This window comes from Anolis sagrei, chromosome 1, assembly GCF_037176765.1.
Source record: "Anolis sagrei isolate rAnoSag1 chromosome 1, rAnoSag1.mat, whole genome shotgun sequence".
In the NCBI taxonomy this organism is placed as follows: Eukaryota; Metazoa; Chordata; class Lepidosauria; order Squamata; family Dactyloidae; genus Anolis; species Anolis sagrei.
This window is the reverse complement of record NC_090021.1, coordinates 186568579-186592708: the sequence shown is the minus strand read 5'-3', so window position 1 is coordinate 186592708 and position 24130 is coordinate 186568579. Positions and strand designations below refer to the sequence as shown.

The following is a 24130-nucleotide window of genomic DNA, read 5'->3' as shown; positions in this document are numbered from 1 at the left end:
TATTCACACTTCTTTGCAATATTGAAGCAAAGAATGAAAGGGCTTGTCTCCTTTGAAGAAATGGTATTGGAAGCCAAAAGTGATTAAAAGTTGTGAGGTCCTAAAATGTATAATATTGTGTCCCTGTAGGGATATATCAAGTCTCATTAGGAATGAAGGGGATGTGGGGGAAATCCTTGGGCATTTCATTTTCAGTAGAATGGCTGGAACAGCATTTGGAAGAGATCTCCGATGAGCTGTTCAACCAAAAGAATGTAATTTCAAATTAGTGAATCAATGGTACACAACCTGTCAGGCTAGGTTATATCAATCAAGAAGTCTCAGATAAATGCTTTTGTTGTAAGGTTCCTTATACCAATATGTGGTGACATTGTCCCCGGGCATTTCAGTTTCAGTGTAAGGTATTTGCTGAAATGAAACCAATTACGATACTAATAAAACTATTAAACTATTTCCAGAATTAGATATTAAACCTTTATTTGCAGATGTTAATGAATCTTCATAATGTAACGACCTCACAGGGTTTTTTGTTTATTTTAGATTAAGCAAGATTAACTATTGCTACCTGGCCTACTGAACTACTGAAATTGTTCAAAGGATGTAATTATATGTTCCATGTTAATGTGTTACAGGTTTCAAATAATAAAAGAAAATGGAGAAACTAGGTTTTTAAAAGTGTAAAAACCTCTGGAACTCGCTTCCCACTGAGGCAAGATTGGCTCCGTCCCTCCTGTCATTTAGGAAGAAATTGAAGTCATGGTTCTGGGACCAGGCTTTTAGACAACAGACATAGATAGCACTTTGGACATGGAATTGGATATAGAATTGATTGGAATAATGTTACACCGATTAATACTGTTTTTACTGTTTTAATGAATGTTTTACTTATTGTTTTGTTATTATATTGCTGTGTTATATGTAATGGTATCGAATTGCTGCCAAATGAAAACCGTCCTGAGTCCCCCTTCGGGGGTTGAGAAGGAACAGGATAGAAATAAATAAAATGTTGGTACAGACATTTTATTTATGAAATGGCACCAGATGTGCATTGGATTTGGCAATTTAGGAGGAGGATACATAATGAGATACCTTGGAGATGAGCCACATCTAAACAAAAAAAGTATCTATATATGTTATATACACCTTATACACATACTGAAGAAAATGTAGGTTTTATGTATATTCTTTAACAAATAAATCTGAACATGAGAGTAGCTGTTATGCCATTTCAGTGAGTTTGCTTCATGTATATCTTAACATAGAAGGGATTGGTATTCCAAATTCTGTTGTCAATTTCTGGATGGGTATGATGGATGAAAAGAATACAGCTGGCATACAGTTGATCATAATTAATAATGTTAAATATATTACCATCTGCAACTCTTCTGTATTCATAATACTTAGAGCCCTTCCACATCACCATATAAGAGATGCTACTTAGCTATGCAAACATAACTTGGGCTGGATCTACACTTCCAAACAATGCAGTTTGAACAGCATTATACGGGTAGTGTAGCATCTTATGATGCAGTTTGAAGTGCATTGCATTGCATGGTCTACACCAGGGGTCCCCAAACTACGGCCCATGGGCCGTATGCAGCCTGCTGAGGGCATTTCTCCGGCCCGCGCGGCATGGCCTGGCCTGGCCACGCCCACTGGGCGCCGCTCCACCAATCGCAGGAACCCTCTGCTTCGGCCGCTCTGCTCGTGTGGGAGGGAGAAGCCACCCAGGTGGGTCCTCTGCAGAGCAGAGTGGCCGGAGCAGAGGGTGTCCGCAATTGACGGAGTGGTGCTGGGTGGGCGTGGCCAGGGAACGCCGGCGTGGTGAAGGCAGGTGAACTACAACTCCAAAACTCAAGGTCAATGCCCACTAAACCCAGTATTTTCTGTTGTTCATGGGAGTTCTGTGTACCAAGACTGGTTCAATTCCATCATTGGTGGAGTTCAGAATGCTCTTTGATTGAACTATAAATCCCAGCAAATACAACCCCCAAACACCACCAGTGTTCACATTTGGACATATTGAGTATCAGTGCCAAGTTTGGTCCAGATCTATCATTGAGTCCACAGTGATTTATGGAGGCAGGTGAACTACATCTCCAAATCCCAGCAACTACAACTCCCAAATGACAAAGTCATTTTTTTGTGTGAAGGACATACATTGGGTTGTTAGATGTCTTGTGTCCAAAATTGGTGTCAATTCGTCCAGTGGTTTTTGAGTTCTGTTAATCCCACAAACAAACATTACATTTTTATTTATATAGTAGTGTGGGTTTTTGTTTTTTGATTGTTTTTTTTGGGGGGGGGGGGTTGCACTGCAAATAATATATGGGCAGAGTGCATAGGAATTCGTTCATTTTTTTTTCCAAATTATAATTCGGCCCTCCAACAGTTTGCGGGACTGTGACCTGGCCCTCTGTTCAAAAAGTTTGGGGACCCCTGGTCTACACTGATCATATAATGTCATTCAAACTGCATTATTTGGTAGTGTAGATCTAGTTTAAGTAGACAATGTTGACTACCACCTTATTTTTTTTATTTTCAAAGCCTTGAGTTTAACTGCAGTAAAAGCCTAATATTCTCTGTATTGTCTTATAAGTTAATTTATATTTTTATACTGTCATGCTGCTTTCCCTGAAAATGAAAATAATATCTTTTTAAGAGAACAGGGAAATGTACTCATTCTTTTGCCACAGGATGAATCATCTGTATAGCAATGAGGAGTATACCATCTACTACCTCCCTGTCCCTCTTTGGGCCCTCTTGTATTTACAGTAATCTTTCTGGAAGTTTCGTGCAAGCAGAAAGTGAGAGAATGAGTTTGATTTATTGAAACATTTGTTTTCGAGCTGGTTTGATTTAACTAGATAGGTTTCCAATTTTTATACAGAAAATGTTTTTTTCTTGACCACCAACCCATCTGCCCTCTGAAATTTACTGAAAGCCATGGCCATATGACAGAAATGTTATCCTGGAATAATGAACAGATGTAGCAGCCTCTATCCAGATTAAGACCATTGGATGAAATTGTGTCCTTAATCACATCCATGAAATCCACTGATTCTAGCAGAGATTAAGGAGATGTTGTAGTTGGCAGAGTACAGACCTTTCTTTATTTACAAGATGCTCCTGAAAAGAATCAGAATTTTTTTTATGTGGCACTAAATTAATTTATGAAAGTTAAATCACAAGTGTAAAACATTAGATATAAAAGTAATGCTTAGAAAATACAGCTGTGATTGACATATGCAGGTCTTTGGACTGCATGTGACATTTGGATCCCAGTTTTGTGACTTTTTAAGACACCCCCACCACCAGCAGTCACTAAAACCCTTTCATTTTTATTTTAAAATTATTGACACAATTTTGGGGCACTATTTGTCCCAATGCCATTAATATAACCTTCCAATTATATGAAAATACACACAAAGCATACCCACAAGTATGTCTGAATCCACACTATTTCCAAATATATCTGCTTATCTATACAAAATAGAACCTTTGTAATTAGGGATTACTCAGTTTGAGAGTCACACATTAATGTTGTGTGTGTGTGAAAGAGAGAAAACAAGATTTTTTGCAAGGAAAATATTTTGGTACAGACTTTCTTGCAAGAAAACTGCCAAAAGTACTCATTTTTGAGAATTAATTTAGTGTATTATTACACTCTCAGCTTGTTGGCTTTATAATAAATTCCTTAGGATTGGGCGGTCCCATCCAACAACATCCATACCCTTTTAAACTCCGATGGATTTTAAAAGATATTTTTCAAATGATGCTAACAATCTATATTATCGAGATAAAAAGAAGACTAAATGGATGAATAGTTTTCAAAATAGAAGCAAAAAGAGTGTGGGAAGAACCTAGAAACAAGACATTTTTTGGCTACACTTAGGCTGGCAATGTAACCTGCTAACGATGGGCACTTTTAAGCTCCATTGATTTCTACGGAAGTGTTAATAACATGCTTCAGTTTCCTCCATCAAAAGAATTGTGACTTTAAAAGTTTACTTGGGCTGGAGCAGAGCCAATGTTTTCAATAGAACTAAAATGCATAGTAGGATGTTTGCAAATTTGGCATTAGGTCTGATGTTTCTGCAAATTCAGTACCCTTCCTGCAATGCTGTTCTTGATCTTCAAGATACGGGGTGCATTAAATCTGTCCAACTATAGAAAGGCAATTAAATGATGATTTGAAAAAAGTGCCCATTGGACAAGAACAGTACTTGGCTTTTTTTAAAAAAAGATAGCATTGTGGGAGTTGATAAATTGATTTGATGAAGCAACCCCTTGTTGGCAGCTCATCGATCCACTTGGCATGAATAAAATGTCTTTATTAATGACTTTGTCCCCCCCAGGATGTGGACAGCTTCTCCAAAATCAAAATATCATACTGAACTGAACTCACCGCTATAGACCAACCATGTCATGAAGGCAACAAACACATGGTTTCAGGTTGGGACATGACCCTGAGTTTGTGCACTATTAAAAATTGTGGTCAATTTTTTAAAAAATGTGCATGATTGTTTATTTACTGATTTTGGTTCATAAACATTAAAATAGTGCAGAAACCTTTCTTCAGATTTGAAAAGCTGTTAGGGAAAGTGGGAGCTATATAAAAATAATTCTATATTTTTCCCATTGAAGGCACACTTTATTGTATGCCTTCAAGGGATTTCTGACTTATTGTGACCTAAGGAAAGGCTTTCACAGGGTTTTCTTGGAACAATTTCTTCAGAGGGAGTTTTTACTGTTTTCTACTGAGACTGAGATAATGTGACTTGGTTAAGGTCACTCAGTGGAATTTCCTGGTCAAACAGTGCTTTGAACTGTGATCTCCTACAGCCAGCATCCAACAATCAAATCACTAAATTATATTGGATTTATCACATGCTCCCACCCCCACTTTCCCAACTTTTGTGATGATTCCACATAGTCACATTTATGTAATTTATGTATCTCTTTTTGGATTATGGGATGGGGAATGTGTGGTCTTCCAGATGTTGGATTGCAAGTTCCATCATCTGTCACCATTCAATATGTTGGCTAAGGCTGATAGGAGTTGCAGTCTAACAACATTCTGGGAGCTGCCAATTCTTCATCTGTGATATAAAAAAAATTATTTTGACCTGAAGCATTGTTCATTTTTGTAGTAGTAGTAATTTTATTGATTAGCCCTTAGGCCATATCACAATAAGAAACAGAACAACAAGACCTGACAAGACCTGATCTTACTCCACTTTGTATTTATTCCAACCTTCAAAAAAGACAAGGAAGGGGCTGAAGGCAAATTCAATGACTGTGGAAAATTGCATGAAAGATAATTCAAAAATCTCTTGCTTAACTTGCAAAGAAATGTGTAATTACGGTAAAATTAGCGATCTTATGGCAAGTATCATTCACAATCTTAAATAATAGAATATGTTGCATATTGTTACCATCATTTTTGCAATCTTCAAAAATGGAAAAATGGCTGTTTATCAGCAGCATGCACTGTAAAGTTAACGTGGATGAGCATATTTGATAAAACTATGGAAAAAATTCCTTTACTTGTATTGTAGCTACTAGTTCTGAAGCTGAAAAAACATGGAAACCTTCACATAAAATAATACCACTACAGTAGCTATACAATGTATTTGTGACTGGAAAGATTCAGATGAATGAAAATTAAAAACATTTTAAAATAAATATGCATATACTACTTAAATATTAAATTCTTCTTCTGCATTCTAACTCTATGCCAGAAAAAGTACTCATGGTTCACATTTCAATCCTCATTTTTTTTGTGCCAGTGTTATTTGCCTGCAGTAGCAGAGTAATGAACCAGCAACACTGCAATAACATTTTTGTATGTGACATTGCACTGCAAAGGCATTGGCATACATATCATAAGCACTTACATGCTGGCACAGCAAATTGGATGGCTGGGCTATAAATTTTTAGACAGAGTTTTTAAACAGAACTCCTTAATGGGATGTAGATGAAAGCCAAAATGGAATACTATTCAAACATGCCTGTCATGCACTTGGTTAGAGGAAAGATCATAGTGTATGGTGATTTTGTAGAGATGATTTAGGGCAAATAATATTCGTTAACACAAAAGCAATGACAGGCTCTTCCTCACCCTCCAGTAGTTAACACAACTGCCCAAAGTTTGGTAAACTTTCTGACATAGATAAGCCCTGATCAGAAAGTATTAAGATTTCATCCAGAATTGCAATATGGTTGGGTTGGACATGCCAGGAAAATATTTACTATAAGAAGTTGCTTTATAGAACCATAGAATCGGAAGAGACTTCGTGGGCCATCCAGTCCAACCCCCTGCCAAGAAGCAGGAAAATTGCATTCAAAGCACCCCCCACAGATGGCCATCCAGCCTCTGGTTAAAAGCCTCCAAAAAAGGAGCCTCCACCACACTCCAGGGCAGAGAGTTCCACTGCTGAACAGCTCTCACAGTCAGGAAGTTCCTCCTAATGTTCAGATGGAATCTTCTTTCTTGTAGTTTGAAGCCATTGTTACATGAAATCCAGATCTGCATCCTAGTCTCCAGGGCAGCGGAAAACAAGCTGGGTCCCTCCAGTTGGATCATTGAAAGCTTTGCAGACCACATAAAATGACATGGCAGGATGGATTCAGCCCATGAGCCTTGGTTTGACATTTGTGATCTAGAGGTTTGTCTCTTTACTACAGTGGTTCTCAACCTGGGGTCCCCAGATGTTTTTGGCCTACAACTCCCAGCCAGTTTACCAGCTGTTAGGATTTCTGGGAGTTGTAGGCCCAAAACATCTGGGGACCCCAGGTTGAGAACCACTCCTTTACTAGATAAGAGAGGAAAGGGGGGAAAAAGATAGAACAAAGTAAAGGCAATCAGAGACAGTGAAAATCTCAATATGGTTTTGGTAACTATGAATAAAGAAAGAGACAGGTTGAAGAACTCAATATGACTTTAACATGTTATACTAAGTCTCCCGTAATTTGATACCTGCATTTTCACTTACCCACACCCAGGGAGAAAGTGCTCTCTAGGTATTTTATAGATCTTTCAAGTGATTCTGTGGTATATTTCTCCTGGAAGTTACCATAGAATTGCACTAGAGGACCTAACACATTCCTAGAGATGATTTCTCTCTTGTAATTTCTAGGTGGGTATTCTCTTGCAACTTTTTGGCATGCTTGTGACCAGAAGTGAAATAATATAATGGTGTTCAGTCATATCTGCAATTTCATGTAACAATGATCTGAATGGAAATGTATAATCTCTGTATAATAAGCATTTACATATTTTACTTTCTATAACTAAGACTAAGGGTTACCAGTTCCCACTCTTCAAAACACAACTTGATTCTTTGTAACAGTTCCCATCAAAGCATAACCCATTTTCACACAGAAAATTCCTAGCCTGGAAACCACAACTCAGTGACATGCATGGTGTTTGGTAGCATGCTTTTAATTATCCTCTTATACCTGAGTCCTGAAGAGGCCAAAAGTTCTCAGTCACTGTTGCAGATGGTCTCATTTGATGAAAGAGAGCTTTCTATCCCTATGTCCCACCATTTTTAAATGAAAAGGTTCTCTAATGAATAGTAATCTTAGTTGAAATGAAAGACAAATTAGCCCATTGTAGAGTCCTCATTTTAATTGTTTGCAAATGGATTTTCCACATAGAATAATAACATAACACAACAGAATTCAATCAATCATTGGTTTACAACTTGATTTCAATATGAAATGCACTGTGCCTTCTCTGAAGCCCTGCTATCCCATAATGCAACCATATCTGTGTGCCTGTAAGCATTTCATTGAGAATTAATCTTTAAACCCTGTTGTTATTATATCCCCCGTTGCTTCAGAAAGCAATAAAAAACATAATAGTCCATTTTGCTGACCTTTATCATTGCATCTGGCCCAACTGCTCCCTGAAGCAATGCGAAAGGTCAAGAGGGTTTTACTGGAAAATGGATTCACTTTGCTTGGTGCACAATACATAGCAGCAGATTTGGGGAGGGGGAAGAAGAGGAGAAACATGCAAGTTCCATCAGTCCAAACCATATTGCTCCATAACTGAGAGTAAGAGGATGGCTTTTCAGAAGCTATAAATGGTACTTATCTGGATTGCTGTGCATGAAATTGGAGGAACAGTCTTGACTGGAAAAAATTCCCATTGTTTTCTAATTTTTTGGTTGAGAGAAGACTGCAGGTTGGGACTAAACTAGAGTGTATATTTAAACTTTCTGAAATGCAATACTTTGATATCCCTTTTCAATTATAGTGGTGGGTGGATGTCCTAAAATGAACAGTAATTTTGTGCATAGGCAGCTATGTTTTTCTCTCTTCAAATCCTAAACTAATGATGCAGACCTACTTCCTTATCACACACACACACACGCCCTGGTGCCGCTTTGTGGCAACACTTCCTCCATCACACAGATGAAGTGTTGCCCAACTGGGGCAGAAGTGTGGTGGCTCCATTGGAGCCAGTGTGACATGGAAACATTCCCAGGTTGATGAGGAAGCATCCAAAAATGCTTTCATGCTGGTTGGGGTTGGACCTCATGTGACGAACTACATGCTCATCAGTCCCTCAACTGGGACAGAAGCATCCTAGGTTGCTAAAATTCCCTCCTGTTATGAGGTCTTTACAGGAAATACTGTAGGCTAGGATTGGAGAATATGTGATCCTGCTCTTATTGTTGGATTGCAGCTAACATCAGCCCCAGAAACTAGAATGGATAATCAGACCAGTAATATCACAAGAATCACCTGTTCCCCATGCTTGCAGTAATCTTGTAATTTGCACTGAAAACTTTTTAAAAATGTGGACTTCTCCTCCCCAATTTTCTCCACAATGAGATAATATACCCATCGTTTCACTTTGGGATCTAGAACGTGTGCAATGGCCCATTTTCCAAGATTTGCTTCCACCAAGGAGTAGTTTCAGCTCTACTTGCCAGCCAACTGCCCTGAGTAGAACTTCTCATCATGGGTGAGAATTAAAGATAGGCAAATCAGTTTCACTTCTTCCTACTTCAGAACTCTGTCTTTTTGGTAAATTCAGATTAAAAACATATTGAAGTTCTTACCCATCCCTAACAAGTATGTCTTGGGGGAAAAATGAAATAGGAAGTTCAGTTGTGTCTTCCAAGCCTGTTGGTGATTTTATGAGCCATAGTATTGCTTGAAAAAAACACTCTTTTTTGGAAACACACTCAGCTCCAAGGTGACTGGGTAATTCTGGAAGCTCTGGACAATAAGATTAATTCTCCAGGCCCTATATTAACAAACTTGTGTGTGTATATCTGATGTAAGAGTAATCACTAACTTGAAGTGATAACTCTGAAAGACTTTGTAGAATTCCTGTATTAAACTGCTTTATATTATTAAAACATTTTATTTTCTCCATGGATTAAAACTGCAGTAGCTTAAATAAAAATATAGTTTGGGAAAGTTCATTTTTCTTACCATCACCATAATCAGGGGAGAAGTATCATCTTTGTTGGTCATCTGGCAAATAAAATATCTGTGATTAAGGAAGATTTAATTGAGAAGGACCCATAGTTGGTCCTGCCATGCATCATGGTGAAATGATCCACATCAGGGCAAATCTAGGGACAGATGAGTAACCCATTCAGATTCCCATTCAATACAGACATTCAACATTTCTTTCCTTGCCTGTTTCTCTTTATTCTACTAACTGATATCCAATGCAATCAAACCAAGAAGCAAAACAGAAAACACAACATCATTTTATAGAAAAGTGACCTTGCCAATAAGTCTCCCACCATAGTCAATTCCGATTCAAAATGACTGAGTCAATCATTCTTTATTCATCCCTATAACTGATAAGAAGACTCCAGCTTATCTGTAAGAATTGAATAGTACTTTTCCTTTTACACACATACACCTTTACATTTTGTAAATGGAGACCAAGAACTTGTCAGTACTTTGCATGCTTGGTCATTCTGGGCAATTATGGTGGCTGATATGAAGGCCAATTTATAGTTATGGGGAAGGAATGAACTATGCCTGTCCACCAACTTGCCTGTAAATCAGTCCCTTATGTTGAATGTGGATTATTTCAGAAATACACTTATTCTGAAGGCACTGGAGACCTGGAGTTTATATAATCATAATTATATCAGTGTAATTTCCCAACAGGATTCCTCACAAATTTTCATCCAGGTGAAACATAAATTGGAAGTATATATAAATAGGATACTAGATGAATTTAAAAATTGGAAAATTGAAAAGATTAGGGAAAACTACCTCAACAGATTGCCATACCCTACTTCAACTGGAATTATGAAAAGGCTCAGAGGAGTAGGAAGAAGACAGATAAATGTAGGATTATGTCTGAATTACTCCTGCGTATATAGGTGTTAGTGAGTGGAGAAATGTGGGGGACATGTCACCAGATTTGTCCAGGTGCTGCTACTGCTGGAACTGCTACAGCAGCAAAAGTAACTCCAGACCTAGTTCCATTGTGAGGCATTATGGAGTAATATATATAATGGCTATGACAAAAGATGGTGTTTATGGAATTGGCAATAAAATGACATTATTATAAAAAAATGCAGTGGGAAATCTTGGTGCAGCAAGACTTTTAAAGTTCTGGATCTGGAAAATGGGTCTTCTTTGGGATTTGGTCTGGAAAGGGAGTTTTCTTTGGGATTTGCTTCTGGCAGCAATGTGTCTTTTTCCTATAATTGCTGGCTGGAGGTGATCAGTATAAGGGAAGATTAAGTAAAAGGTGGCAGAAGGAAGAATGAGCTTTGTTTTCTTCCTCACTCTATGCAGTATAAACAAAAGAGAGTCAGGGTTTGGACTTTTAGAATAGATCCCTCCGCTGCACCATGGCTATATTTCAGCAATGACACACCTCCATCAAGGCAGAACTTCACTGCCATTGAACTTGTTTTTCTTTCTCCTCTTCCATTCCTGTCCACTTTCACTTGTGTTTCTCAATCACATAAGTTACCACATTGTGCTGAATGGGCCATAGTAGACAATACCGAGCCCAATGAACCATTGATAGGAGTGAACTTCCTATGTTTCAATGTTCATTGGGAACATCAAGAAAGACTCACAGTTTTTTGGAGCCGAGGGGCCCATTTTCTTTATATAATCTTTCATATCCATCCAAATTGCATAAATACGGTGTAGATAGTCAGAGATACTAGATATAAATGCTAAGTGAGAAATATCATCAAAAAATTATGTGTTTCATTTTTCCTCCAAAACAAAATGATATGCTTGCTTTTAATTAATATCTCACATTTTCAGTTTGGAAGAGCATTAACCACAACAGCCTTTTATTCACATCATTTCCCACTTGGGGAGCCTTATGTGTAAGCTTTCAATTTTCAAGACAATCTCTGCATATCACTTCTACAACTGTCAATGGAGATTGGAGAACTTAATTATTTTAGTCATCATGCCAACGGCTGTGTATACCATAGGTAAACTGGACCTTTGAGATTTGTCTCTTGAAGAATCTGAACCAAAAGGAGAGAAACTGTACTCAGATATAAAACATGCCTGTTGCATGAAGGTTGAAGACTGGAAAATACCATGAGAGAGTCAGTAATGACTCTTTAGCACTGTGATCACATTGGCAAGAAAGAAGATGAACAATAACCTATCCCATGACTACACATAAACACACAATATAGGAGATAAGTGAACAGGTTACATCTTCTCTGCCAAATTTTACATGCAAATTAGAGTGGACCCCCCAGGTCCCTAGATTTTGGATCATGATTTTAACTGCCCACAATACATTGTACCCCTTATTATTAAATTGTAGCAATATGAATGCAGACACACTGAAGCACTCATGTTCATGTCACTACTATTTAATAGTATGTGGCATGATCATCCACTGTTTCATATCTGCATGGGGCCCAGAATAGTGAGCAAACTGTCCTTGTCAAACACAGAGTCTAGTGGAAGAGAGAGGGACAAAAGAGTGACAAAGAAAGATGTTGGATGTGGACTATTTCTCTTTGGACAAATTGTTCCTGTTTCTTTCTAATCAATTGAATTCCCTTTTACTGTAGATTACTTTTTATTGTTTTAGTTTTTAAACCGCTTGCTATTATAACCCATCTCTGTGGTGTTTAAAGTCAGAGAGGATCCTGATCTGGAGTGTAACACTTTCTCACTTTCTTTCTTAGCCAATCAGAAGCTTGGTTGACTGTGTCCATCCATGCCCCTCCTCTCTTGTGACGTGCACTTGAAACTTCAATTCCCAGAACTCCTTTTCGTTTTTTTAATGTTATGGTAAAAACTTTTACAATTTTCAAAAAAATCATGGATTAGTGAAATGTTGTAGAAGATCTGGCCTATAAGTGAGGTGAGTTTCATGCTTTTGGTATCAGTGGAACAGATCTTTCTGCCATGAAAACAGAACCCCTCTTGAATTTGAGAAGTTCCCTAAAAAAGAAAGAGTGGACAGCCACAAACAGGACACCAAAAACTTCACAGGTTTTTGCCAAATTGCACACCCCTAGAAAATGATGGTTCCATTGTAAAGCAACCATGTGTGATTTTTTTTTCTGAACTGCAAATTCTCATCAGTCCAGGATCTTTTTCATTAGGGTTACTCAGCATGTGAAAAACTGTTTTTACCATGTGTTAAAGTACTTTCAAATATTGATTCCATCCTTAATGCCTTCTCATGCCTTTTGCTGTCCAGTAAAATAAGAAAAAGCATTTAACTGTAAAACATTGAAACATCTAAACAGAGTTAAATCCCTGAAGTCAATTGATCATACAAATAGATATTTCTTCCAGTACTGATATCAGAAAGCAGATGAGGCAGCTATATTGCTTCCATATTCTCTGAACTATATATTAAACTAGTCATTTTGTAAATCCTAAATTCTGAAATTGGTGATATATTCTTGCTGTACTGGATCTAAGAGTGGAGGAGAGGAAAGCAATCAGGAAGTTTTCTGTCAGCAGCATGTGTTAAAACTGCTGAAGCAAAAGTTTTGATATTTATCTGAGCCAGCATGATATGGAAATAAAAGCAGTAAATCTTGAGATGAGTTTATTGCTAGCTTACCAATTCTCTTTCATACACTTACACACCAGCATCCCAAACCTGAGGTCATGAAGCTTTTTGACTGCAAATGTGCCACCTAAACATAATGATCTTAAGATAATACTGAAGTGCCACCTAGGGGCGGCTCAAGTGATACGCCAATTAAGCTTTTGCGTAGGGTGCAGAGGTCCCAGGGGCTCCCCGGGTGCAGTGTGCAAGGCAACTGAAATTCAAGGGGCGTATGCGCACAGCTAGCCCGGGAAATGCTGTGCTAACATTGGGAGAGAGACACGCGCTGGCATTGCCAAGCACGAGGGGGGAAGAGGCCTCATGCAGGGAGCGTGGGTCCCTCCCTCGGCATTGGCAGGGGAAGAGGGTTGGTGCAGGATATGCGATCCCTGCATTGCTCCTCTTTCCCCGCGCATTTGCTAATGCTGGGAGAGGGACACACGCTGGTATTGCCAGGAACATGGGGAAAGAGGCCTCGTGCAGGGAGCTTGCACCCCTGGGTGCATGCTCCCTGAATGAGGCCTCTTCCCCCACATGCTCAACAACAGCGGCATGCGTCCCTCTTCCAGCGTTGCCAAGCATGCGTGGGAAGAGGGCTGGAAGCACATACCCACAGGCCAATGGAGCACAGGGCCTCTTCTCCTGTTCTTCTTCTCCTGAGAAGAGGGGCAGCATTGGCAAGCACCTCTCCAGGTAGCTGTTCCTGCACCCCTCTCAGGGAGGCAAGGAGGCCTCTTCAAAAATGGAAGCGATTGAAGGTACTGCAATTTTAATTTATTGTACATGCCTTTCCGAAAGTATTTTCTGTTCGTCATGGAAGTCCTATATGCCAAGTTTGGATCAATTCTATTAATGGTGGATCTGAGAATGCTCTTTGATGCCTGGTGAACTATAAATCCACATAACTGCAATTCCCAAATGTCGGGGTCTATTTTTCCTAAACCCCCTCCAGTATTTTCTGTTGGCCATGGAAGTCCTATATGCCAAGTTTGGTTCAATTCTGTTGGTGGAGGTCAGAATGCTCTTTGATGCCTGGTGAACTATAAAACCAAACAACTGCAATTCCCAAGTGTCAGGGTCTATTTTCTCCAAACATCATTTAACTGTTGGATAAGAATAAATATCTCTTGTCCAAAATATTGAGATCAGAAGCCGTGGATTTTGTGTAATTGTTGTTGCTGCTGCTGCTGCTGCTGCTGTTGTTGTTGTTGTTTGATATCAGAATACTTAGACTGGAATATATGTGTACAATGAGATATTTGGTGAGGAGACCTGTCTAAACATGAAATTTATTTGTATATCATATCCGCCTTATACACATAGCCTGAAAGTAATCATATATACTGTATTTTAATAATTTTGTGCAAGAAAAAAAATATTGTGTAAATTGGCCTATCAGAAAGCAGAGGTGTCAGTATCTCAATCTCCAATGTAGTTAATTTTGGATGTTGGGGTATTTTGAATTTCAGAATTCAGCATACAGGATACTCAGCATGTAATATATCAAAAAGGGGACAACAGATAAACAAACATTGATGGAGGAAATTGGGAAAAGCATTGCAACATACACTAAGAATGCAAGAAGTGAAAGTCATCTATTGTGACTGGTCCACACATCATTCCACATGGAATTTAAATCATGACACATGAGAAAAATGCTTGCTAAATGTATGTTTTCAACAAATATTTATGTACAAATTTATATTTTGGGTAATGAAGAAGAAGAGCTTATTCTGCCGAGACCAAAGTATATCTAGTGCAGTGGTTCTCAACATGTGAGTCCCCAGATTTTTTGGCCTACAACTTCCAGAAATCCCAGCCAGCTTCCAGCTGTTAGGATTTCTGAGAGTTGAAGGCCAAAACATCTAGGGATCCACAGGTTGGGAACCACTGATCTACTGGGATGCAAACACCAATATTTCAGTGTATGTAAAATTTAAGAAGAAAAGGAGTTCAAGAAAAGTGAATACAATGGCACACTGTCATGTCAGGAGTGACTTGAGAAACTGCAAGTTCCTTCTGGTGTGAGAGAATTGGCCGTCTGCAAGGACATTGCCCAGGGGACACCCGGATGATTTGATGTTTTTATCATCCTTTTGGGAGGCTTCTCTCATGTCCCCGCATGAGGAGCTGGAGCTGATAGAGGGAGCTCATCTGCCTCTCCACGGATTCAAACCTGTGACCTGTCGGTCTTTAGTCCTGCCGGCACAGGGGTTTAACCCACTGCGCCACTGGGGGCTCCTAAAGTCATGTGTAAGGAAGCAGAGGGAACATGAAGCTCTGGGAAACTCAGTTAAGGATGGTGTAGGAAGGTCTATTATATTTATTGTTTATAGAATGAACCTTCCCGTCTGTATTTTGATTCATACTGATGATTTCAATAAAAAGTCAGAACTGACAAACTGACTTTTCTTTTACCCCAGCCCCCAATGATCTATCAAGAGTTGCCTCGCTGTTGCATACATACAAAAGAGCATTAGAGCTCTTTTAATAAAGACTTTCTCCAATCTTATTGATTGAGCTGTCTTCCTCTCCTATTATATGATAACAGAAAATCCCATTGTTTGACTGGTCAAACTATGTTTATACAATATTTCATCTGACAGGGTATTTTGCATGAGCATGAAAGGAAATACATTTAAGGGCATGTAACAAACATTACTTTAATGTTTTCTTGTTTTTATGGCATAGAAATGCTTAAATGATCCCCAAAATTCATTAATAGTGATGTTGCCCCCCCCCCCCCATTATATTTTATTTTAATGAAAAAGCAAGGCAATGACTTACTAGATTATAAACATGTCAAATGCAGAATGAGATGCAAATGAGATTTTACATTCCCAGCAATCTGTAACTGTTAGAAGAAGAGAAAATGAATTATCTTTCACTCGGTGTTTTTAAAGAGTAGTGTAGTTTCTGAAAATGTCAAAAGAGGATTATTCTAAAATGATGTCAACTGATGGATTGCACTGGCATTTATCTTTTTTTGAGCATTAAATGAAGACTGTTCCATTCTACACAGACACTTCCCATTTCTAGAACAGGATAGGTCAGTAATGTATTTAACTAACTGTCAAGTTGCTGATAATGACTATTACTGATAAATACTGTACTTCATAAAGACCTTTTTTTCAGAACTCTTTCACATCTTCATTCAATGAATTTTACCAAGAAGTGGATTTGTTGTCATATAACGGTGCAGTCATCTACATGTCCATAAATGTTTGTGTACCAGGAATCTTGATTTTGCTGACTCCTGGCAGAAATCAAGAACTACAAAATAGTTTTTCATCCCACAGTTCTGAAATACTTAGGGACCACTCTACTGCAATGATGGGAAAGTTCAACAGTTTTTCTATAAAAAATTCGCAACTTGTCCAGAAAACTGCTTAGTTTTCCAAAAGATTGCGTGGAAATTTTAAATTGCGCAGCTTTCAACAAAGATAATTGTGAAATGTTCAAATTGGCAAAGGTTGCAGCTTCAGGTAGCCTGAGTTTTTTTCCTGCTGCATAACATTTGAATTGTGCAACATTGACTACATCACAGGCTGCAGGCACAATGTCATATTGTTTGTATGGTGGTAATGTGCAATTGAGTTTTGTATTTCTCTAAGTGTGTGGTGAAAACCAAAAGTAGCAGATGTTTTGTTTTATTCTCAGAAAGTTGCAAAGGTTAAAAAAAAGATTGAACATAGATTTGTTTTGCAAAGCTGTGCAGTTTTCGAAATTCCTGTGCAGTTTTGGTGATGGAAATTTTGAACATGTGTGTCCCTCCTCTCAACAAAGGTTTCTGAAGAGGTTGGTAATGCAACCTCCATTGTGAAACCATTGAATTTCTATTCCATTCTGTATATGTGTGGTCTGCAGAAGCTCATTTGGGTTCGGGATTGGACAGTGCATATATCTCTATCAAATTTAATAATAATAGTGATAATGATGGTGATGATGATATGTCATTTTATATTCCCTTTCCACCCTGAACTGGAATTTAAGACAGCTTACAAAATGAAAGCAAATACTGATAAAAGCATATGCAAAGATATAATGAAAAACATACAAAATGTTTTTGTTAAAATTCAGTTAAACTACCCATACAATTAAATCCATTTAAAACACTTCAAATAAAAAGGAAAGAGACAGAATGTCTCTCTGTCTTCAGCAGAGCTTCTGGAACATGAACAATCCATTAACACTCATACTGGTTGGCAACTTTATTCACCACCAATTATTGACATATATCACATTTTTCTTTGACATTTAATTTCAACATTTGGCAGTATTTGATAACTAATGTTTGGTACTACATAGTATTTGTCAAAGTATTTGACAGATGACATACCACAATAGCAATTAATTGACAGCAGTGCCAACCTATGCATGTCTACTCAAAAAAATAATTCTCATTACATTCAATGGGACTTATGCCAATGTAGGAGGATATAGGATTTTAGCCTGAGTCTCTCCCACAGTTTGTACGGTTTTTTCTTCTACTTTTTGCTTGGGGTTGGAAAGTCTTCCTTGTTCCATTTTCACACCCAAGGATGAAAAACATTGGGAGATTTTATAGTGTCATTCAGCAACAAGTTGTTTCACATATAAATTCCAAATTCTGAACCCTGAATTTTGTGCAAAATAGAGACTTTGTGCCAGTGAAATAAAAATGCACAAATGAAAGGCTCCAATGTGGAAAATTATCAAAAAATGTGTAAAAAGTTGTAACATGTTGAAATGTGCTGAACATCCTTTCTCCTTCTGGATGATAACATTTGTGAATATTCATGACATCTCTGCATTGTTTTCAGACTTTATCCAACTAAATGATAATGAATGACACCTCATTCTAAGAAAGCTACAAGAAATAGCAAATTCTAATTTCCAGGTTTAAAGGTATTGTGCTGAGGACCATTGAGAAAGAAATGAGGTAATTTAAAAATATTTTAAATTAAAAATATCAGTTAAGCTCACACTATTTTTTGTTGTATACATTGTGCTAAGGACCATCGAGAAAGAAATGAGGTAATTTAAAAATATTTTAAATTTAAAATATCTGTTAAGCTCACACTATTTTTTTTGTTCTATAGACTTAGAAACACAGTGTCCATTGACACCAGAGTGTGCAGACCATCTTTGTTGACAGAGAGCGACATCATTCTTCAGATAAGAAATAAATGATACAAACATACATGCATACAAACCAAGACTAATGTTTTTAAATTGAGATTGGGGTTAGGAGAGAAAAGCTGCTATGGGGGCAAAGTCATCACCCCAAAATCTAGGTTTCTCAGAACTGAGGAATTTTAGAGATAAAGCTTTGGCTACCTGAACTGTTTATAGTATGTGAACAGCATACATTTAGTGCAATATATAGCTATACATTCAGGGATCCTTGGAAAAAAACACATGTACTCTACATGACATGTCAACAACCATGTGAGTATACATATCAAGGATGTATACATATAGATTGACTATACCATAACTCTTGAGGAAAAAAAATCTCTTCCAATCAAATAATCCATGTATCTTCACAAGAAAAAGCAACAAAACCAGACTCAAAGAAGCTTGAGGCCATACTGCTAGAGCCTATTAATGAATTTGCTCCTCCTTTCTGGATTTCTCCCAACTTGCAAGACTATCATTTGTTCCCCAACCCACCATTCCATGTTACAAATCACTGGAAAATGCATAGGATTTTTCTGTTTTTACAGAAAATAGATTACATTGGTTTGAGTTTTGAAATGACTGATTGCAGATAAAATGAGCCACATTGATTATGACAAAGTGACCTCATGAATAAACTGCAAAGTAACATTTAAAAAGAAAACACACCCCATGATTAAAAATAGCTAGGATGCAATTTGTCTAAGATTATGGATAGACTTAACCTATAACTAATCCAACAGAGGCTCTGGTGAGACTAATATGAATCCTTATTAATAAGTTATAAGTTTAAATCAACATGGCTTGAGTTGCCATAGTTACACAGTTTGTTGATGTAAATCCACAGTGGTACCCATGGAATAATGTTGCAAATTAGATTCAGGACTTTAATAGACATTCAAATATCTGGGATTTTCTCATTCTGCTCCAAACTGTTTCACAGGTTGAATACATCTATAGTAGCATCCTTTATCCATAGTCATCTTTCCTAGAAAATGGGGAAAAATCAAGTATTAAAAAATCTTACCATAATCAAGGCATAATTGTTTATCAGACAAAGTGGGATACATCTATTGGTACACCCCAAAACACTTCATGTCATTGTTACACTACTAAATCAATGACAATTGTAATCCTTATCTGAAAAGAAAAGTTAGCTTTCTTCCTGTATGCTAATATATGTTTATCTTGGCCTGGATAATAATGTTTTTCTTCCTCTTATCTGGCTTTATGTAACCAGAAATCTGTAATCTATTCAATGTTCTCATAAGTAGTCTTTTCTAAATTACAGTAGGTATGAAGTTATCTAATTTCCCCTTTTTTGGCATGAGACAGTCTGTCTTCTGGAGTTTGAGTAAGAAGTCAAATATTCTGAAGGCCATAACACTTTTTCCCATTTTGAAACCTGTCACGAGAAAAGAGATACACAAAGAACTGCAAAACTACGAGGAATCCCCCTAAACAAAACAAGCCGCACCTGCTTGTATCTCTGTAATGGCAGCAAAACATGTGATATGATATGATCAATTGTGCATTCTCCTGGCATCTACTGCTGCAGAATGTTTTGACAGAAGGAGAGAGTTACAAGAAAATACAAGATATGGAAGTGTCACAGGTTACATTAATTCCAAGTCATAAGTGGACAGCAGAAAAACACAGTAGAGAAGCCTGTCCAATGGCAGCTGGTAAATTTCATTCTAGTAAGGGAATGAACCCATTCTAGAGTTTAATCCATGCCATAAAGGAAGTGCCCAGGGTGCTGAATTGTACACAGACAATAGATTCTTCACCTGGGGCTATTCCTTTACAGTTTGGAGTAAAATTCAAAAATAATTCACTACTGCACTAACTGCTGTTGCTAGGCTTCATGCAATAGATATACAAAAAGTCTAGTCAATGGTTTTATGCACAACTCATTCTATTTTAAACCAGAGCTTCGAAAAGTTAAATTTTTGAAGTTACAATTCTCAGAAACCTCCAGCACGGGATTCTGAGAGTCATAGCCCCTTAACCATAATTTTTCCAAATACAGTTATAAAAAGTACTAAACGCACTAAGCAGCTCACTTTTTCAGTATATATCAAAGAATCCAAAACACCTGTAAACAACACATTCTTGATGAAACTTCAGTCATTGGTCTGTAACCACCACAGCTGGTGCAGTCAAGTGGATCTGCTGTAAACAAAGGTGACATGTGAAATGGCAATGACATTGACTCTGGTCATAAACTCACTTAATCATGTATAGGTATCACTAAAATCAATGGTCCTTGTTTGCAAATGCTTTGGATTGCAGCCATTTGGTAACAAGGACATTTAAGGGCTCTCTAATAGAGTATAAAAAGTGGCACTTCCATGAATCTGACAACATGGGTGTTTTACGATATTCATTGCTCAGAAATAACCATCTGAACAGCATTTTTAAAGCCACAAAGAAGGTAGGACTCATTTTTATTTCTTTACCTCTGGATTCCAAGGTAATAGCTAAACCATTGGTTTGCACCAGTATTTGGAGCTCAAATATATCCTGTGATGATAACATGACCCATGATATCAAATGTGGATACAATCACTATGGGGATGAGAGCCAATGGGGTATATTGGTTTGAGCATTACGCTATTGCCATATCGACAAATTAATGCAATTTGACACCACTTTAACTGGTTCAATGCTATGGAATCATGGGAGTTGTACATTGATGCAGCACCCGTTGGCAGAGAAGTTTCAAAGGAAGTACTGCACATTTAAATAGGAAATAACACATTCAAACCAGGAACAGATTTTTTTTCTTCAAATTTTGTTACATAGAATAATCAACTGTTCTTTTCCTGCCATTGGGATCCCCTCCTCCTATTTGTGATATCAGAGAAACCTCCAGTCAATTCCTGTGTGGATCCTAGCTGGGTGGTTTCTTGGCCAATCAGGAGGTGTGGAAAGCCTGAATAGTTGCCAGAAGTGTAGAAAATGTCTTGTGTTTTTCTATGGAGTTATGCTTGTATGTTTTGAGCATTGGTTGGTACTTTTGCCAAACTGTAATAAACCTCTGTAGTTTATCTTCAACCTGGAGTGTTCTTTTTTTGTCCTGGCTAATCTGGTTTAGTGGAAGCTAACCAAGCACAGACCTTCTTATCCACAGTCCTAGCTGAAATCACTTCACCAGCAGTCAGCACCAGCTCCCCCATTGTATGATCCCATTTTGTATTCTGAAAATCAGTCTTACTAAGAACGCATGAGAATCCATTGTAGCTGACATTTCAGGTGGAATCACCTGGCTAGTTTGCAGACCAGAAATCTGGCCACATCCACACACATCTGCTAAAAACTTTCGAAAAATGTACAATAGGAAAAAACGCATGCTTATTTCAAATGGGCATAAAGCACACCACTAACTTAGGATGAAACACATGCAAACAATGTGGACAATTTAAAGAAGGCACTTATAATATGCAAAATAAAGAAAGAAAGACAAACAATGTTTCCTTCATTCAAAATAATAACACAGAAATTGAGAACTCCTCTGTCATAGAGGCTTTAGGCTTAGTCCAGCACTGGTGGAAGATAACTTTTTGATTATCTTCCAACTTTGCAATTTTTAACTGTATGAGTCTAGGAAGCAAAATATAGGCAAACACAGATTTAACATAAAGGTAGACAAATGTTTCTTGTAGTGCTTGAGGCACTTCACTGCCTCAAAGATTTTTCCCAGTGACAGAAAATATTTGCACAACACAGGGGCATAGTTAGTTTAGTCCCAGAGGAAATGATGTAGATGTTTCTTTTGCCAACATTGAGAATTTGATTCCAGATCTCATGCTCAGCTGCCAAACTACATGGCTACCATGTAGCCAATCAGATTTGGCTCTGTGAAGAGCAATGATAATGGTATGAGTGCCTTCAGGACTGATCACATGGGAACTTCTGAGGAATTATACACATTGAAGAATTATAGAAGTTTGACACCAGATTGACTGCTATGGCTCAATGCTATGGGATTCTGGTATTTGTATTTAGATGAAATATTTACCCTTTTCTGTCAGAGAGATTTGGTGGCATTCCAGACTACAAATCCCAGGATTCCCAGGTGTTTTTCGGTGTGATGGGAAGTCAGTCATCTGAAACATCACATTGTATTATTGTGAACTCTTCAAAATTACTAAAACGGAAAAGCTTTTTTAAGTCTGCAAAACATTGTTAATCTTACCCATCCTGCTACAGGCAGATTCACACATCAATTTCCTGCTTCAATGTAATTTTGGATATGAAAAGAATAAAGCTGTTAGTTTCCTAAAGCCAACCATATGGTCCTAGCCAAATAAATGCTCCTTGGTTGCATCTGTCTTCAAACAGATTATTGCCTGGAATTAAAATGTCTAGGCCAGTAAGGGAATCTTTTATGCTAGTATGTTCATATCTGCTGTGTGTCAATCCATGCCTTTTATACATAACAGCCCGGATGTGAGTCAGATTGAAAAAGCAAAGCACTGCAGAGATAAAGGCTATCCACAAACAGCTATTTGTATTTAACAAATTGACTCTTGCACATTTTGTTCACCTGATGCACATAGAGTTCACCCGATGGGTCTGCTCATCTCTTAAATAGACTTGATCTTTTATTGTCATCCTTGTAGGATGTATCAGCATAAGACTATGGTTGCACCAACTCTATAGAATCAATGCAACTGACATCACTTTCATTGCCATGGTTCAAAGCCCTGGAATCCTGGGAGTTGAACTCTCAGTTTTGGATCCCTCTATTTTCAGCATAGACCCACAAGTGGGAAATCCACCCTGAGCTGCACAACTTCTTCCAAAATTTCACAGATGAAAACCAGGATATGAGTGACCAAGCAATAACAGAATGCAATTCAAATGGCAAAAGTTATTTAAAAGGAAGAAAACATGCTGGAAGAAGCCACAGCAGTTTATATTTGCCTGAGTCTACTGTGAAGGACAAAATTTCCCTCACATGGTTGCTCAAGGCAAATTTGAAAAATCCTACAAGCTTGGTCTGAAAATCTTTCCAGTTCAAAACTCCATCAATTACATGTTCATCCTTTAAAATATTATATAGTTGAAGGCTTTCGTGGCTGGATCACTGGGTTGTTGTAGGTTTTTCAGGTTGCATGGCTTCTAGAACATGGCCACACAACCCACAAAACCTACAACAACCCTTTAAAAAATTGATTCTGCTTCTCCTCTACAAACTCATTTGTAAAGCACATATTTACTGTGTATTTTGTACACAGTATTCCCACACAGTGTAGCTATTTCTATTCATTCACATTTTCAAAACAGTTTTGTGTATGTTGTATTCTCCTAAAACACAATACGCTCAATAAATGTACAGATTTCTTAGGAAAAGTAAGGTTTGTGTTTCAACAAAATATGAGGAGCTCAAAACAAATGTTTCCACACTAAAAATCTCAATCTCTTTCCCTTTTCTAGTGCTCTACCATTACAGAAGCAAGCTGACGATTCAGCGCAAAAAGAGTTATTGCCTACACTTTCCAAAAAACAAGTCACTAAAAATGCGTTTTAGAAAAACTTGTTTGTTGCTTATATTAACTGTTACTTCAAGGCACTGTGAACCTTGCAGAAACCAAACCTGTCCCTTTCCACAAATTGTTGTGTTGTTGTTATGTGCTTTCAGGCCATTTCTGATCAATGGGGACCAGAAGGCAAACCTATCAGAAAGATTAATTGAAAATAATCATTGTGTTCATAAAGAAAATGTTGACATAAAAAATGTTAACATGTTGTTAGAAGGGGACAATAACTGGAAGGGGGCCTTCATCCTTTCCAACCATCTAAATCTGGTGTGAAAAGCTGTTGGTATGGTTGAGATGGCAGGTGATACTGTGAGAGTGGAAGCTTTTGCTGCCCCTTAGGATCATACCTGGTTACTAGGTTTTGGTA

General features: G+C 37.8%; 1 long non-coding RNA gene across 2 annotated transcripts; it reads right to left on the bottom strand.

Moving 5' to 3' along the window:
* Positions 1 to 18581: 18581 nt before the first annotated feature.
* LOC132761949 (uncharacterized) lies at positions 18582 to 22326 on the bottom strand. 2 transcript variants are annotated; one of them, XR_010909086.1, is made up of 3 exons: positions 22239 to 22326; positions 20281 to 20389; positions 18582 to 19202 (listed from the first exon to the last, which is right to left on the bottom strand). It is a non-coding gene; the product is annotated as an uncharacterized lncRNA (long non-coding RNA). The 2 variants fall into 2 exon arrangements; XR_009630030.2 differs by having other exon boundaries at positions 20313 to 20389.
* Between the last annotated feature and the right edge of the window lie 1804 nt (positions 22327 to 24130).